This window comes from Phacochoerus africanus, chromosome 3, assembly GCF_016906955.1.
Source record: "Phacochoerus africanus isolate WHEZ1 chromosome 3, ROS_Pafr_v1, whole genome shotgun sequence".
In the NCBI taxonomy this organism is placed as follows: domain Eukaryota; kingdom Metazoa; phylum Chordata; class Mammalia; order Artiodactyla; family Suidae; genus Phacochoerus; species Phacochoerus africanus.
The window spans coordinates 196,913,060-196,925,630 of record NC_062546.1 but is presented as its reverse complement, the minus strand read 5'-3'; the positions used below and the strand labels follow the sequence as shown (position 1 = coordinate 196,925,630).

Below are 12,571 nucleotides of genomic sequence, written 5' to 3'. Positions count from 1 at the left end.
AATTTTTGCATTCCTAGGATAAGCCCTACTCCCTCATTGTGTCTTATTCTTATTTATTACTGAATTTGATTTAGTAACTTTGTAGGAGTTTTTCTATCTGTGCCCATTGAGAGAGACATTGACCTGTACTTTATCACTTTGATAATGTCTTTGTCAAGTTTCTATATCAGGATTCTGCTATCCTCCTATAGGAAGTTGGGGTATATTTCTTTTTTATTTGTTCATTGAATTTGTGTAAGATTGGTAATATCCTTCCTTAAATGTATGTTTTGAAGTATTCACAAGCAAAGTTATCTGAGCCTAGATTTTTGTTTGCTTGGTTTTCTTTTCTTTTTCTCTTCTCCCTTCCTTCCTTCCTTCCTTCCTTCCTTCCTTCCTTCCTTCCTTCCTTCCTTCCTTCCTTCCTTCCTTCCTTCCTTTCTTTCTTTCTTTCTTTCTTTCTTTCTTTCTTTCTTTCTTTCTTTCTTTCTTTCTTTATCTTTCTTCCTTTCCTTCTTCCTTCCTTCCCTCCCTCCTGCCTGGGGGTAGGAAGACATCTTGAAAGCTTGGTATTTATTTTTTCATTGTATTTTTTGTCCCCCTTAGGATATTTTCAGTCCAGGACAAGGAGGAATTTTTGCATGAGATCATTTCGAGTCACCAAACAAAGTAAGCTGGAGATGGCAAATGCAATAACAAAGCCATTTCCTTTCCTTGAGAGCCTCAAAGACAGGTCCTTCATTGCCGAAAAACTCCATAATGTAAGTGAAGTTAATTAAATCTCCCCATGGTAATCCAGCCCCGCATTAACTTATGCTTGACTGCCTGAATTCAAAATTTAGTGTATTACTAACTGGCTGAGAGTTCTTTTATGCTTTTTATGCAAAGACCCTTTTAAGTTAATCATCCTATAAGGTCAAAGGTGACAGGGAAAGCATGCATCGTTTCTCTTCTAATTGAAGCCCTTCTCTTCTGTGGTGCTTTTTTGGAGTCGGGGTGGAGGGTAATGGCGACATGGCTGGGTTGAAAGTGATGTGCTTTATAAAATGTTCAGAAATTTATATAGTATATCAAAATAAAACAAAATTAAAGTAATTAAGAGAATTGGGGCCGTATTCCATTATAGTATTCACTTATGTCAAATGAAATCCCCAGGGAATCTGTGCTCTTATAAATCAAATTTCTGCCTTGTTATTGTCTCCTCCAAAGTGTTTAACATTTGTTAGATGGTTCTGGGGCCTTGGAACTCAAGTATGTTTGATCTGCGGACCCTCTTGAAGAAATAGAGGGAGAAGCCCTCACCCTACTGTGTGACAGTGCAATTCCCTTTGTGTTCTTTACAGCAAGGCAGGACCATCTCCCTGCTTCTTGCAGCACCTTAAGACCTCTGACACCTGGGGGTAGGCAGTGGTTGCTGTACAATCCACAGAATTTCTATAATATCCTTTTTTTTTGTATGTGTCTTTTTAGGGCTGCACCCACAGCATATGGAAGTCCCCAGGCTAGGGGTTGAATTGGAGCTACAGCTGCCGGCCTACACCACAGCCACAGCAACACCAGATCCGAGCCATGTCTGCTACCTATACCACAGTTCACGGGAATGCCAGACACTTAACCCAATGAGCAAGGCCAGAGATCGAACCCCCATAATGGGTACTAGTCAGGTTTGTAACCTGCTGAGCCACAACAGGAACTCCTATAAGAACTGCTCTTGAAACAGCCTAGGCAGGATGAAAATTCAAAAGTCAAGAGGAAGGGTTCACTGGTTATTTTAAGCTGTTGATCAAGTATTTAAGAAATTCTAAAATATTACAGGAAAAACAATAGTCTATCTACATTGATCAAGCAGAATGAGTATTCTATGCAGCTTCTTCCTAGATGGCTAACTTTGAAACGGTCATGTTCCATTGCATTTTTTAAAAAGGATTCTAAAGAAGCCTGAAGAAATTGTGTTCCTGTAAAGAGAGTGAGATATCATATTCTCTGCAGCCTTGAGAAGACATTTGATAACTCACTTCTACAAGCCCTGTTCAGCATGGTCCATCTTAAGGCTTGTCCAGACTTAATTCAGGTTCATAGAAGCTTTGAAAATAGTAACAAATCCTCTCTCTTCCCTTTGGGGTTCAGGTCTTTCAGTTCATTCATTCACTACTCACTCACTTGACAACTATTTACGAGATGCTTGTATGTCCCAAGCCCCATGCTAGACAGTGCAAGTTATGGGAACCTGTGACATTGCCAAATGTGACCAGCCTGTTTTTGATTGTCACAGAAAACTTTATCAAAGGCAAAAAGTTAGCTGTCCAAATAAAGGATGGAGAAGTCACCAGAGCCCACGCAGCCCAGGAGGAGGGCCAGCATATAGAAAGGCATGGGCATGAGGAAGGGGTTCAAGGAGAGCTGAGCTGGTTCTGCGCCTGACAGAGTTCTCCAGTGGCCCAATCAGTTAGTGTGTGGTACTTATGTGATTCTGCACCTGACAGAGGCAGAGGTGCCGTCTCTGACATCCCAACTGAGGAACTGGAATTTAATTTTTGTAGTGACATGGACGTAACACCAGTTCTTCCCCCCTCCTTTTTTAACTGAATGAATTTTATTACATTTATATTGTACATGATCATCACAACCCAGTTTTACAGCTTTTCCATTCCAAACCCCTAGCCCTTCCCCCCTCCCCAACCTGTCTCCTTTGGAAACCATAAATTTTTCAGTCTGTGAGTCAGTATCTGCTCTGCTAAGAAGTTCATCGCATCCCTTTTTAAGTTTCCATATATATATATAAAGATTCCACATATAAGTTATAGCTTATGATGTTGGTGTCTCATTAGCATGATATTCATATTGCTACAAATGCCATTCATTATTTAATTCCTTTTTATGACTGCATAATATTCCACTGTGTATATGTACCACATCTTCTTTATACACTCCTCTATTGATGGACATTTAGGTTGTTTCCATATCTTGGCTATCATGTATAGTGCTGCAATGAACATTGGAGTACATATATCTTTTCAAGTCATGGTTTTCTCTAGATAGATATCCAGGAGTGGGACTGCTAGATCAAATGGTGATTCTATTTTTAGTTTTTTGAGGGATCTCCATACTGTTTTCCATAGTGTACCAATTTACTTTCCCACCAGTAGTGCAATAGGGTTCCCTTTTCTCCACACCCTCTCTAGCATTTATTGTTTGTAGACTTTTCAATCATGGCCATTCTGGCTGGTAATACCAGTTCTTAAGCAAGGGAAAAAAATCAGAAGAAACTAATATAAAGTATAGAGTATAATAATTTGTGAAAATAGTACATCGATTAACATAAGAGCAATCTAATGTCTATACTGATACCTAAGTTAGGGAAAGGAACACCTGGGTACAAATCTCAAATCACTAATTTTTTTTGGCCATGCCCATGATATGTGGAAGTTTCTGGGCCACAGACTGAACCCACACCACAGCAATGACTTGAGCCACTGCAGTGACAATGCTAAATCCTTAACCCACTGCACTGCAAGGGAACTCCTAATTTCTAAAAGCTTTATTGATACTCAGCCATTAAAAGGAATGAAATACCAGCTTTTTTAGCAACATGGATGGGCCTAGAAATTATCATGCTAAGTGAAGTCAGCCATACAATGAGACACCAACAGCAAATGCTTTCACTGACATGTGGAATCTGAAAAAAGGACAGACTGAACTTCTTTGTGGAACAGATGCTGACTCACAGACATTGAAAACCTTATGGTCCCCGGAGGAGACAATTTGGGAGGTGGAGGGATGTGCTTGGGTTGTGGGATGGAAATCCTGTGAAATTGGACTGTGATGATCATTATACAACTACAGATGTGATCAATTCATTTGAGTGAAAAAAAGCTTTATTGATACATAATTCATGTACTTTGTTAATCTGTTTGTAACTAGGATGTCCCCAGGATATGGGGACAAAGGGAATAGCAGATACCTTTACTGTACACATCTCAGAGGCTCTTGTCCTCTCTGTGGGCTGCAGGGACCCCCTCTCTGGGCCCAGTGTCCACATCACACACGTAAGTTTCCAGGCCTCCCCCTGCCAGGGTGACCCACAGCTTACTTGCTCCACCTGCCCCTGGGGGAGGTCACACTGCCATCTTCTGGACCCTGCTATCCACAGCTGTGGGTCAGTGATGAAAGCCAAGAGGCTGGGCATTGTGGTCCAGAGCGAGATGTCTCTCCTGCTGCCCAGTCCTCACCTCTATCGCATCTGCAGAAACCCCTGACCCCTCGTTGGAACACCTGCACACAGGCCTCCTTCACCTTTTATAAGCTTTGTTCTTCTGGCCTCTTCCATCTGATTTTGCTGGGATTTGAAGCTGTGTCCTGAGGAAGGCAAAGCACCTGTGTCTCATAGTCCTGTCCATCTTGTCTCCTGTCCCAGGAGATGCTCCTGCCATCAGCCCTGCAGCAGCCAGGCTCCCCTGCCTCCCACAGTGTCTCCTCCCCAGACTCCTGGTGGGGACCCAGCCCACAGGCTCCCTGGTTCATTTCCTTCCTCCTGTGTTTGCTGAATTGCCTCCATGCAGGGGTCCTGGGCTGGTGCCCTGGATTCTCCTCCTTGACCGTCTCCTGGGTCCCTGGTCCAGGAATCATGGGGATTCCTGCAGTGCTGCAACATGCAGTCCCTGTGTGTGGCTTCAGGGTGTCCTTCCTGCATTCCTGGGATCCAGCCCCCTAGGAGGTGTCTAGTTCCTCCCGTGTCTTCTAGTTTGTCTCTTTGGGAACTGCTCATCCTCCCCAACACAATTGAGCCTAATCCTCTCTTGTCTAGCCCCATCTTTAAACTCTTGGATTTTCTCTGACACACATAGATGTCTGCAGGATCTTAGCCCTTCTCCTGAGAAAATCCCTGTTTCTTCCCTAAGGTTTGTCCAGTTCAGACATTCCACTTATAGAATTTATATTGAGATAAGCATTCGCTCTTCTCTGATCATCTTGTTGGGTGATTAATGACTGTTTATAACCTTCTCCCTGCTCCACCATCCTTAAAACCTGAGAGGCTCATCACATATTTCAGTGGATTTTGTTTTTGTTTTTTGTTTTTGTTTTCTCTCTCTCTCTTTGCTGTCCTAGGGAAAGGGACAAGCAATGCCAAGTCAGGAGCCCCTGAAATTCAGAGTGACACAAGGGCCAGAGTCCCCACTGAAGCACAAGCGTTCATGGGTGGTCCCGATATGTAATTATGAAGTGGTGTTCTTCAGACTCTAATAAATTTTTTTCTCTATTCAGTGATCCAAGACAACTGTTTTCCTCATGAAAATGATAGAGAAGGGACACAAGAAATGCTTAGCTGTGAACAAGGTAATTATGATGAGATACACACTTTGTTTTGTGGTTCCTAAGAAGCAAAGGAGGCAAAGGAAGGGAGCTCTGGAAGGGAGACTGTGATGCCAGAGCTGGAAAACTAGAGGATTATGGGCCAGTAAGACAGTGTTCCTTTGTATCAGTTCCAAAATGACCTGACTCCCTGTAGAATCCAAGATATTAGCAAGGGGTGGATTCCAAAGTGGTTCAGCTGGTTAGGTGAGTCACTGCTGTGGCATGGGTTTGATCACTGGCCTGGGAACTTCTGAATGCCCTGGGTACAGCTGAAAAGAAAAAAAAAAAGCTAACTAAAGGTCACCCGAGAAGGAAACTTTTTCCCAATAAGCTGTTACTTCCTGTTCCCCTCTTCCCATTACCAGGTCACCCTGTTACAATTATTTTTGGTGAATCTTTTAGCTTCTGTGGGTTGAGTGGGGGAAAATCACAGAGACAGCTAGAATGGGAATGGATTCTGATGCGTAGGATAGGGGACATGCAGAGGACGAGATCTGGAGCTGGAGAACATTGCCAGAGGAAGGGAGAGGCAGAAGCATTAGGTGAAGCCAGTGGAGATCAAAATGCAGAAATGGGAGTTTCCATTGTGGCTCAGTGGGTTAACAACCTGACTAGTATCCATGAGGTTGCAGGTTTGATCCCTGGCCTCGCTCAGTGGGTTAAGGATCTGGCATTGCCACAAGCTTCGGCATAGGTCGCAGACACGGCTCGGATCCTATGTTGCTGTGGCTGTGGTGTAGCCTGGCAGCTGCAGCTCTGATTCAACACCTAGCCAGGCAACTTCGATGTGCTGCAGGTGCAGCCCTGAAAAAAGAAAAAAAAAAAAGATGCAAAAATGTTTTTCTAGGACAGAGGCGGCAATGCCTGAAGATGAAACCCTGGTGGAAAATTGAGATGCAGAGAGAAAGGGAACGGGGTCTAACAAGATGGAACGAGGCAGAGAGACCTTGGTTGGATTTCAGTGGGGTTCTTGGAGTGGAGTGTTCCTTCACAAGGAGCTCTTTTAGATTCCAACCTTGGAGCTCGGTGTGACCACACCTTAGTCTATTTCCAGGGCTCTGGCTCAGGTCTCTCCTTTCTAGTTCTCTCTTCAGTGCCCAGTGAATTTAAAGCTCTTAGAATAAAAAAGGAGGGAAGGTCAGAAGAATTTCACAGCCCCTTGGTGAATAGTAGACGAGGTAATTATAATGGCATTCTACATTTTAAATCATTACCTAATTAAGTTTAGGTTACTACAGGGAGAAAGAATAGGCCATACCTGTAAGTCCAGCCTCTGGCTCCTTTCTAAGGTTTGGGGGGAGGCAAGTAGGGTGAGGCAGTGACAGCCTCAGGTACAGACGTTAAGGAGACATTCGCATGCATGAACTTGAGAAGAAAAGCCTCTTTAAATTTGGTGACTTAGGGAATTCCTGTCCTGGCTCAGCGGAAATGAATCCGACTAGGAACCATGAGGTTTCGGGTTCAATCTCTGGCCTTGCTCAGTGGGTTAAAGATCCAGCGCTGCTGTGAGCTGTGGTGTAGGTCACAGACGTGGCTCAGATCTGGTGTTGCTGTGGCTCTGGTGTAGGCTGGCAGCTACAGCTCTGATTCGACCCCTAACCTGGGAACCTCCATATGCTGAGAGTGTGGTCCTAAAAAAAGCAAAAGAAAAAGAAATAAATTTGGTGACTTAGGCCTCTTGCTTGCCTTATCCTACTCCTGCCTGGAGACAAAGAGGAAAAGGAAGGCTGAACTCCAGGGTAGAGGAAGACGCCCTGAGTGAAGAACAAAGGAGAATGAGTGTAGATAAAGCAGATAGACCATGCCATGGGGTCATGAATTATAAGAGTGAGCTTGGTTTTACATACTTGAATGAGAACCAGGTGGGTGGTGAGGGGTTTGAAGGGAGATAATTTTTATCCTACTTGCCAGAGGTTGTCACAGAAACATGCAAATAATGTGTGTGATGGTCAGATTGACAAAAGAGTGAGGTCGTTGGAGAAGACCTTGAGAAGGGGGAGATAGGGGAAGTGGCCCTGGAGGTGGGGTCAAAGCCACGAGAAGAGACCTTTAGTGATGGAGGGATGCGACCTTCAAGACAAGGGCAATGCATAGGAAGACAGCGATTGGAAGAGGAGAGGCAGCCAGAAGGTGAAGGTTAAAGCTCTAGAGAAACAGAGACAGAAGGAGAGGAAGTGAGAGACATGGCAGAGAGGGAGATAAACTGGCAAATCAAACAAGGAACATTGATAAAAATTATTTGGAGAGAGACTCCTCGGAGGCAAAGTAAATTCCAAGAAAGGAGAAAGTAGGGGAGAGGAACAAAGAACCATGAAGTCAGAGTGTTAAGTGAGAGTGAACGAAAAGTGGTGGAGGTCGGAGTGACAGGGAGAAAGGAGACACACTGAGAGGTTTAGGATTTGAAAAGAGAGTCACTGGACTGAAGGTTCTGGAATAAGGAGTTTTCCCCATCTTCTGGATAGAGTGTCCCCATTTTTCAAAGTGATGTCTGGAATCTGTTCAAATTAAAATATGCCTCTATCCAGACTGTGTCACCCCTCTGTGACTTCCATCAACACTGCAGCTGACTGATCCCAGAGACAGATGGCCTCATCAGATTTGTCTTCTCCGCATATTCATCTAAGACCCTGAAAGACATCTTCCTTAGATGTCTCTTAGGACCTCAAATCTGGTGCTTCCCAAGCTGAGCTTATAATTTTTTTTTTCCCCCATGAAACCAGATCCTCCTTTCTATTTGGTCAGAATTTCCTCTTTAGCCATAGCGTCATTACTGTCCAGTTTTCCCAAGCAAGAAACTCAGGAGTCCTCCAAGTCCTTCTCCCCTTCAACCCCACACATCTTCAGTCACCTGGCCATGCTGGCTTGACCTTGGCAGTATTTCCTGCCTGACAATGTGTCCATGGCTAATGCTGTGATGCTCATCAGAGCTTTGACAACTCTTCCTTGAATTTCAGCTGACTAATGTTACAAGAGTGGTGATATATTCATGCTGCCTTCGTAGCTAAACCCAGTGACCTTCACAACACTTGGAATTGTTGTGGATTGACTCAGTCTCCTTCATGAGGCTTCCAAGGCCTTGAGCCACATGATCCCTCCCATTTCTTCAGCCTCTATTCTCTCATCTCATGTTCTGGTCACACTGGTTTCTTTTACTTCCTTGAATTGCCTTTGCCCTTTCTTTATTTGGGTCTCTTCCTTTCTTTATCTGGGCCTCTTCCTTTCACACCCCTCCCTGATCTGGCTACCTCCTGTTTACATGAGTCTTCCTCCAGAAAGCCATTTCCTTCTTCTTGGGTGGGACAAGTTCCTCTAAGTATATGCTCCCCAGAGCATGTCATCCTGGCGATAAGGTGCTTGGTATGTTCTGTCTTGGTAGACTCTGTCATTTCAAGGCAGGACTATGGTCGTCTTGTTCTTACTGTGTCCTCTGAACTAAGAACAGTGTCTGGCACATAATAAGAGCTCAATTCGTATTTGTCAAGGATGAGGGGGCTCATATTCTGTACCCTCAAAGCTGGATATATGTTTCAGCAAACATTACATTACTGATATATTTGTATGGAAAGTTTTCAAAACTACTCTGAGGACTATATTTATGCATATATGTAATTCATTAACTATGTGGCAAAAACCAGAACTTAAGAATAAACACAAATTCAGCCAAGATATGTATGAGTTAGTGAATGAGAATAGCAGGTAAAGAAAAAAGAGAAAAAGTAGAATTCAAGGTAAAAAGAGAAGCACTTGAAAAATGAAGAGGGAAAGATACAAAGGGGCACACACAGAGCAAGGCCGGGGGCAAGAGGGTGAGATTCAGCACCGGAGTGATCCTCTCAAGTGAAGCGGGGAGCAGGGTGGACAAGGCGTAATGGGGGGCCGAGGAAGTTTCTTCATGAGTCATTATTTATACTAGGTGCAGAGCAATCTGGATACAAAAATATAGTACAGTCTTATCTTGGGGGTCTGGTGGATATGCAGAAGACAATTTCACCTTGTCACCCCAAAAATTAACCAATGAGCAAAGAGAGCTCCTGACCAAGCATCTGAAATAATCGGTAAGGCTGGCTGAGGAGTGTGTGATGTGGTAACACTGTGTATGTAGAGCAGAGGCGACAGGAAGTGGCCGGGGGCACAGGATGCATGCAGAAGAGGGAGCTCAGTGTGGGAAGCTTCTACCCAACAGAAGTGAGTTGAAGGAAATGAAAAAGTACTGTGAAACCTAGGAGGAGATAAATCCTTAAGCGCTGTGCAGACCAAGATGGCAAGAGAGGGTAGTGAGACAGAAGACACATCAAGTCAGAAGAGGTAGAGACACACATGCAGAGATTGAGAGAACAAAGAAATATGAGCCACAAGAGAACCAAGTCAGAGAAATGGGGAGAGATGGCTGGAAGGTGAAAAAAAGAATGAGCAGTTAGTAAGTAGAGAGCAGGATGAGCAAAGCTGTCCACTCTGCCTGTCTGTCCTCGCTCCATGTCCAGTGATGTCACGGAACTCAGGTCTGGCTGCTCACTGCTCAAAAGCCAATACTCCAGAGACAAGTGTTGGTAGGAAAGGAAAAGCTGCTTTATTCTGGAGGCCAGCAACCAGGGAAGAAGGCAGACTCATGTCCAAAAGTTACAGTGAGAGTGACAGGGCACAAGATTGAATGTTATCCTCTAGACTGTCTGGAGAAGGGACATTCCTGCTTAGAAGTTATAAAAGCTGCCAGCTCTTTCCTGGTGTCCCCTAATTGGAGGGTTTCCTACTGGCACCTTGGCTTCACACTGAGACCCCTAAAGGGTTTTGTTCCTTTGTGCAGTGATCAGCAGTGAATCCAGTGATGAAGATGGGCCCCCCCCAAGCCTGGAGCTCAGCATCAAGTTGTGGACCACATGAGGTGGGTGAGGATGGCCAGCTTTGGAGCTATGGAACCTCAGGCATCTGAATTCAGAGCTCTTGTTTCCTGAATGCATTTTACTTTGAGCGCACTTCACAGCCAATGGTTCAGCTCCTCCTGGGAACCTGTTCTCTGCATTTACCTCATGTGGCACTTTGGGAAATGTGGCAGGCAAGCCCTTATTCATTGAATATGTGTGTTCATGCGTAGGCGTTAGAGTAGAAATGAGCTAGCATATTTATTTGTTTTTTTCCCTTTTACATGATCATGCCTATTGTGGTATAATAAAAATTTGCATTTGATCCTTTCTCTAGTTCTTGGAATAGGGATCCCCAAATCCTTAGAATTTCCTGAGTGATGAGTGTCTTTTAAAAATCAACCACATGTTTAGAGGGTTAGAACTTTTAGCTCCACTCTTTGACCTCTGGGGAAAAAAGAAAGGTTGGGGATTGAGTTCATTCACCAATGGCCAGTTATTTAATTGATCATGCCTACATAATTAAACCTCAATATGAACCCCTAAATGTAGTTTGAGGAGCCTCTGAGTTGATGAATATATTGATGTGCTGGGAGGGTGGCACATTGGCGAGGGCACAGAAGGTCTGTCTTCCCCCCACACCTTACCCTGTGCACCTGTTCCATGTAGTTCTTTTTTTTTTTTTGCTTTTTAGGGCTGCACTGGGGGCATATGGAGGTTCCCAGGATAGGGGTTCAATTCAACCCCCTCCAATTGAGCTACAGCTGCCAGTCTACACCACAGTCACAACAACATGGGATCCAAGCTGTGTCTGTGACCTAAACCATAGATTAAGGCAATGCTGGATCCTTAACCCACTGAGCAAGGCCAGGGATTGAATTCGCAACCTCATGGTTTCTAGTCGGATTCATTTCCGCTGCGCCACCATGGGAACTCCCATTTAGTTCTTTCTGAGTTGTATTCTTCATAATCTATAAAGAATTATATAATTCTGTATATGTTATATTATATTATAGAAGATATAAAATATATTATAAATATATATTTGTTATATTATAAATATAGCATTTATATTATAAATATATGATTATATAATATGTTATAATTATAATTCTGTAATCATAAGCAGAGCAATTTCCTGAGTTCTATGAGTCATTCCAATAAGTTATTGAATCTACGGGGGATTGTTGGGGCCCTCAAATTTGTAGAACCTGGGTAGCTTGGGAACCCCATTCGTAGTTGGTGTCTGAAGTTGGGGGAAGTCCTGTGGGACTGAGCCTTTGACCTGTGGCAAGTTAGTGTTAGAACTGAACTGAATTGTTGAGCACCCAGTTGGTGTTGGCGAGTTGGAGAATTGATTGGTATTGGAATGATGTATTTATTGTTGCAAAAGACATTACACAGCTGGTGTCAGAACCTCCCCCTCCCACTTACCTATTCATACTGATGTTCTCAATTTATGTATTGATTTCTGCCTCAACCAACTCCCATCGTCTGTAGATCACAAAAAGTTAAGTAATCCTGGATTGCTTTGATATTCATATTGTTATTGGAAAGACCTAAAAAACTCACGTAAGTCTTCTTAACAGATTCTTTTGCATGGCATTAGCTTATATACAAATCTTTTAAAAAATAATTTTGGGAATAACGTCTTTGTGTATCTTTAAAACATTGGTAAAAAAGGAGGCACGGAGTTCCCGTTGTGGCGCAGTGGTTAACGAATCCGACTAGGAACCATGAGGTTGCTGGTTCAGTCCCTGTGCTTGCTCAGTGGGTTAAGGATCTGGCGTTGCCGTGAGCTGTGGTGTAGGTTGCAGACGCGGCTCGGATTCCACGTTGCTGTGGCTCTGGCGTAGGCCGGAGACTACAGCTCCAATTTGACCCCTAGCCTGGGAACCTCCATATGCCGTGGGAGCGGCCCAAGAAATAGCAAAAAGACTAAAAAAAAAAAAAAAAGAAAAAAGAAAAAAGGAGGCAGAATGACTGTCACTGTTTTATAGATGAGGAAACTTAAGTACATGACTGTATAAGATTTTTTTTAAAGTCACATGGAGAATTAAAGGCAGAGCCAGGACCAGTATTCTAGATCTCTGTTCAGCAGACACCTGTTTCCTTTAGAAGGAAGAAAAGGAAATAACATATATGCAAGTGTTAGTTGTTACAGGATTTATAACTTTTATCAAGCAGTTACTATTTCTCTTCTATGGATTTTATGAATAAAATTAATTTGGAAATACACATTAGGTATAATAGCAAATAAGATAACCCAATGTCAAAAAGTACTTTTTTTCTACAAAAGATTCATTTTAATTGTTTGCTATATTTTTCGTAATTGAAAAACTAAATTTATTTTTTATGGGGTTCCCACCATCTGTTTTGAACAA

The 12,571-nt window shown here is 43.2% G+C and overlaps 1 long non-coding RNA gene across 4 annotated transcripts in view; it reads left to right on the top strand.

The window, feature by feature from the left end:
• LOC125123629 (uncharacterized) overlaps window positions 1-12,571 on the top strand; it is a 31,734-nt gene that overhangs the window by 16,099 nt on the left and 3,064 nt on the right. For 3 of the 4 annotated variants that reach the window (XR_007134102.1, XR_007134099.1, XR_007134101.1), the window contains exons 2-4: window positions 586-740; window positions 5,242-5,313; window positions 10,133-10,210. This is a non-coding gene — a long non-coding RNA (uncharacterized LOC125123629). Of the gene's footprint in view, window positions 1-585; window positions 741-5,241; window positions 5,314-9,244; window positions 9,387-10,132; window positions 10,211-12,571 lie in introns of all 4 variants that reach the window. The other variant, XR_007134100.1, reaches the window with a different exon arrangement.